At 45.5% G+C, this 6,000-nt stretch overlaps 1 long non-coding RNA gene across 1 annotated transcript in view; it reads left to right on the top strand.

Moving 5' to 3' along the window:
- Positions 1-5,417: 5,417 nt before the first annotated feature.
- The window catches only part of LOC310831852, an 82,814-nt gene continuing 82,231 nt past the window's right edge, over positions 5,418-6,000 (top strand). The window contains exon 1 of the long non-coding RNA XR_014558026.1: positions 5,418-5,460. This is a non-coding gene — a long non-coding RNA (uncharacterized lncRNA). The remainder of the gene's footprint in view (positions 5,461-6,000) is intronic.

Here is a 6,000-nt window from a genome sequence, read left to right as displayed (position 1 = left end):
AGGCGGTGTACAGCAAAAATCCTGCCTGCCAGGATACCTAATATTGGTCACTGATTGCATTTCTTGGGCAGCCTGCCCATTCTTTTGTGATGGTCAATACTTCAGTTCCTGAATCCAGGTCACAGGTTCGCCCTATTCATACACAAATATGCTCTTAAGACAGGATTTGTAAGAGAAAAGACAATGGGAAAGCTTTCCCCATGTGCCTCCCTTACTGCAGAAGAATATTTGAGGTCATCAGGAGAATCAAAATGGCTTCAGTATTGCTCTCCCGTACTATTTCAGACACAGGGTTCATATATTCAGATACGTGTGCATTTATGAATATTTATTCTATATTTGAGACCTCAAAATTCTTATAACACTACAAAGGAAGAAGTGGCCACCCTCTGGGCTGGATCGGAGAATGATGGCAGGCAGGTAAAGGGAGTGAGTGCTATAGCCAGTGGGGCAGTGCCCCAATCATTCCCATGGCCAAGTCTGCACTTGAGTCCAGAGTCTAAAACGGCCCCAAGGCACCCCTGCTTCCAGGACACAAAAGCGGGAACCCTGGAGCAGAAGCATCTTGTTTCCCAGGGGGATAATTCATATGAGCAGTGTCTCTCTCTTTCCCTGTCTCCAAAAACTTCAGAGCCTTCAGGAAATTATCCTTTCAGCCTTGCCCTTCAAAGCCTTCCTCTGCTTTGTTCTTTGGCACACAGTGCTGAGCTTTTTCATTTCCTTATCGGGGCATCCTTCGATTAACTCGTTTGATTGATTTTCCTCCCAGCCCCTTCTCGGATTGAAGAGATCATCATCTCCACCAGAATTTTCAGCACTGATTGTTAATTACACTCATGGCCTGTTTACTTGCTGGGCATCTGGCATTTCGCCTCTAATCAAGACTGAAGGTGACACTGACATGCCCGAAAAATTTCAGCCTGGAGAATCGAGAGGCCTCACTCTCCAGTCTGCTTAATTTACCATTTCCAGCACCAGGCGGTTCTATTATTCATCATATGGAATGTAATTCGCTTCTTTCCTTATGCCATTTTTTTAATTTTTGGAGGGAAAAGTTGAAAGCAGTTTTGCTGCCTTAAACTTCATTCGCTCTGCCTCTCTGCTCCTCTTCTTAAAGAGACTAGTTAGCTCAGATCACTTTGCTAAATCTGAACTGCTTCTCTGTTTTGGCTTTCTTTACTCTAAGCGTAGAAGAAGAGGAATTCTAGATGTGCTCTGTGCTGGAAATTTTAGTTCAGATTGCTTTACAAACCCTGAGCTACGCGTGTTTTGCTTTTTGACTCTAAGCATATGGGAAGAAGGACTGTTGCTCCAACTGTTGTATGAGTCCTCTAGTTAACTCAGGTCACTTTGCAAAACCTGAGCTACCAATCTGTAGCGTACCAGAAGAGGGATTTTTGTTCCAGAGGTTCTTTGCATTTGCTGGTTAGTTCCCAGATGGTCAGACTTTATTCAATAATGAATTACAGGGCAGAGTCCAAAGAGACCCCTAGGACACACATTATACAGTGGTACCTCGGGTTAAGTACTTAATTTGTTCCGGAGGTCCGTACTTAACCTGAAACTGTTCTTAACCTGAAGCACCACTTTAGATAATGGGGCCTCCTGCTGCTGCCGCGCCACCGGAGCACGATTTCTGTTCTCATCCTAAAGCAAAGTTCTTAACCTGAAGCACTATTTCTGGGTTAGCGGAGTCTGTAACCTGAAGCGTATGTAACCTGAAGCGTATGTAACCCAAGGTACCACTGTACAGGCAAATATATGTACTCTTAACTGCTTATCCTCTGCCACCACCTGCCACCTCAGCAGCTCACCATCTCTCACCCAACCACACTCCATGAAATACAACTTACTCAACCCATTTCTGCTATACATGCAAGAACCCTCCTTGTACTTTATAGGGAGCTGTTCTTCATTTTAACAATTAACCATTAGTTTCCCTGTTAACTGGTTCATGCATAGATAACATGGGCCTCACTAATAATGGGCCTAACCTCGGGTTAAGAACTTAATTCGTTCCGGAGGTCTGTTCTTAACCTGAAACTGTTCTTAACCTGAGGTACCATTTTAGCTAATGGAGCCTCCCACTGCCGCTGCACAATTTCTGTTCTCATCCTGAAGCAAGGTTCTTAACCTGAGGTACTATTTCTGGGTTAGCGGAGTCTGTAACCTGAAGCATCTGTAACCCGAGGTACCACTGTAATTCCTTCTCATCTCACCCTTCCTGTTGAGACTAGCCATTTGCCTCCTGAAACTAAGCGAGAAGGATCATGCCAGCATTAGGTCCCTTTCCTGCTGAGAACATAGGAAGAGCCTGCTAGATCATGCCAATGTCCCATCTAGTCCAGCATCCTTTTCTCACAGTGGCCAACCAAGTGCCGGTGGGGAAGCCGTGAGCATAATATGAGCGCAAGAGCCCTCTTCCCTCCTGTGCTTTGTAGCAAAGGATATTCAGAAGCATTTCTGCCTCCAACTGTGGAGGTAGAACATAGGCATCATGCCTAATAGCCAATGATAGCCCTCTCCACCATTCTTCAACATCAACTTTGTTGGACTGGTCATGTTGTTCAGATGCCTGATTATCATCTTCCAAAGCAACTACTCTATTCCCAACTTAAAATTGGAAAGTGTAATGCTGGTGGTCAACAAAATAGGTTGTTGACTCTCTCAAGGCAAATCTTAAAAATTGCAGTATAAACACCGACAACAGGGAAACACTGGCCTGCAAGTGCTCCAGTTGGAGAACAGCCCTGACCAAAGGTGTTGTGGGCTTTGAAGACGCTCGAACTCAGGATAAAAGGGAGAAACGTGCTAAGAGGAAGGCACATTTGGCGAACCCTCACCATGATCAACTCCCGCCCGGAAACCTGTGTCCCCACTGTGGAAGGACCTGTAGATCCAGAATTGGCCTCCACAGTCACTTATGGACTCATTGTTAAGACCGTGTTCATGGAAGACAATCTTACTCAGCTACGAGTGATTGCCAAAGAAGAAGAAAGTCTCTTCCATGAATTTGTCTAATCCCCTTTTAAAGCGGGTGGCTATCCCTGCCTCCTCGGAGAGGAAATTCCACAGTTTGGCTATGAGCTTCGAGAAGACAGTACTTTATTTTATCTGTCCTAAATCTTCCAACACTGAACTTCTTTGGATATCCATAAGCTAAGAGAGAGAGAGAGAGAGAGAGAGAGAGAGAGAGAGAGAGAGAGAGACTTTTCTCAACCATTTCCAACTCTACGTTATCCTTTGTATGGAGATGGTTCCACCTCCAGCCCAGAATAAGACAGATACCATTTGACTACAACTCCCAGCAGCCCCTTCAAACATTCCCAGTGATCAGGCTCCTCATTCTAGTTCCAGCCTTCTTTTGATGACACACCACATGAAATATCTGCTGGTGTCTGTGAGGGCGAGAGCTCTTCTCTGCATAGCCATGAACAAAAGTGCAGAACAGTGGAAATAGACAAGCAGATAGATTGCTGTGCAGAATTGCGCTCGGCCTGTGGAAATGGGAGGTCCTCTTTTGGAATGTTCTTTTTTATTATTATTATTATTATTATTATTATTATTATTATTATTAAAAATCTCTTCAAGTGGACGTGGCCAAATCTGTCAATTTCATTTTCACATTTTTACCAAACTTCAGTTTGCCCCATTACTGCATCCATTTATTATTCATTTGTTTAAAAGCATGCATGGAAATCTGTATGTACGGTATTTTCACATGCAGATCTCCAAATACAGTGGTAACTCAGGTTAAGTACTTAATTCGTACTCGAGGTCCATACTTAACCAGAAACTGTTCTTAACCTGAAGCACCACTTTAGCTAATGGGGCCTCCCGCTGCCGCCGCACTGCCAGAGCAGGATTTCTGTTCTCACCCTGAAGCAAAGTTCTTAACCTGAGGTACTATTTCTGGGTTAGCAGAGTCTATAACCTGAAGCGTATGTAACCTGAAGCATATGTAACCCGAGGTACCACTGTACAAGCATTTTTAATCCTGTTTGCCTAATGCAGGCATTTGCCTAATGCAGGCAATGACCATTTTAAAGGTAAAGAACCCCTGACATTTAAGTCCAGTCGCGAACGACTCTGGGGTTGCAGTGCTCATCTCGCTTTACAGGCCGAGGGAGCCGGTGTTTGTCCGCAGACAGTTTTCCGGGTCATGTGGCCAGCATGACTGAGCTGCTTCTGGCAAACCAGAGCAACGCACGGAAACTCCATTTACCTTCCCGCCGGAGCAGTACCTATTTATCTACTTGCACTTTGATGTGCTTTCGAACTGCTAGGTTGGCAGGAGCAGGGACCGAGCAATGGGAGCTCACCTCGTTATGGGGATTCGAACTGCCAACCTTCTGATCACCAAGTCCAAGGCTCAGTGGCTTAGACCACAGCGCCACCCGCGTCCCAATGACCATTTTAAGCACATCTAATATGTGGGCGGCTGCAACTTTGTGCATTGCACCAAATCCAGAAATGACCCAAAAACATCACAGAAAGGGGCAGGGTGGGGGCAGAATGGGGTGTTTGTAGGCTTTTTCATCCTTTTAAGCAAATATCCCCTCCCAGTTGTATCCTGAAGTGGCACTGCAAAAGGAGCAACTAAACTGCCCAGAATGCAGAAAATTCTAATCCGTGCGCTACAAGAAACTCGGCATTGACAGGGCAGAGAAAGACTAAACAAATATGATTCAGCCTGACAATCAAAGGCCTATCTCCTAGTAGAGAGGTAGGTTCATTTGGGAAAGGAAAACATAGCTCCCTCCCACCTCCCCACCCTGCCCTTCACAGGAGATAAAATCTCCCTTTCCTGTCTCACGGAGAATGACAGCCAGATGTCCTCTGGCTTTTGTAAAATGGTTGCTGGGATATGAGAAAGCGCATTACATTCGCTAACCTTTCCATGATGAGGCGGTGTTCGGAGGGTCTGGCTGGCATCCTGCAATTTCTTTCTTTCCCTGCTTCCACCTCAAACAGTTTTATTTGTGCAGGCACGGTTGCAAGAGAGGCATCTCAAAAAAAGCTGAGCATTTTGCTAAGGGGGTTCACCATTTGGATGCTGGTGGCGGACAGAGGCTATTATTCAGCTATTATAGTTTAAAGATTACACATTGGGGGGTTGTATTAAAGAGTGCTTTTCAGAAAGCCAGAGAGTAGGAGGAGCCTTGTGGGTGATCTTATCCAACCCCTGACTTCATGATGAAAACCAAGCCTATAACAGGAAACGGCCTTATACAGTGGTACCTCAGGTTAAGTACTTAATTTCTTCCGGAGGTCCGTTCCTAACCTGAAACTGTTCTTAACCCGAAGCAGCACTTTAGCTAATGGGGCCTCCCACTGCTGCCACTGGAGCACGATTTCTGTTCCCATTCTGAATTAAAGTTCTTAACCCGAGGTACTATTTCTGGGTTAGTAGAGTCTGTAACCTGAAGCGTATGTAACCTGAAGCATATGTAACCTGAGGTACCACTGTATTACTTCAGACAACTGGCCCATCTAACTCAGAACTGTCTATGAGTGCATACCCTCCAACATTTCTCCAATGAATCTAGGGATGTCCTATTTCATAATAATAATAATTTGATTACTTATACCCTGTCCATCTGACAGGGTTGCCCCAGACCTCTGGGCAGCTTTCAAAATATATAAAAACAAAATAAAACATTAAACTCTAAAAACAAAAAACAAAAACAAAAAAACCCTTCCCTATACAAGGCTTCCTTCAGATGTCTTCCAAAGAACATATACCGTATTTTTTGCCCTATGGGACGCACTTTTTCCCCTCCAAAAATGAAGGGGAAATGTGTGTGCGTCCTATGGGGCGAATGCAGGCTTTCGCTGAAGCCTGGAGAGTGAGAGGCGTCGGTGCGCACCGACCCCTCTCGCTCTCCAGGCTTCAGGAAGCTATCCACAAGCCTTGCAAGCCTGGGGGGAGTTCCCCCAGGCGCGCAAGGCTTGCTGGCAGCAGCCTGCAGCGCGGAGCACGGGGCGCCCTCCGGAGGA

The sequence above is a fragment of the Podarcis gaigeae genome (genome assembly GCF_964106915.1).
Source record: "Podarcis gaigeae genome assembly, chromosome: 14".
In the NCBI taxonomy this organism is placed as follows: Eukaryota; Metazoa; Chordata; class Lepidosauria; order Squamata; family Lacertidae; genus Podarcis; species Podarcis gaigeae.
This window is presented reverse-complemented; position numbering and strand designations above follow the sequence as displayed.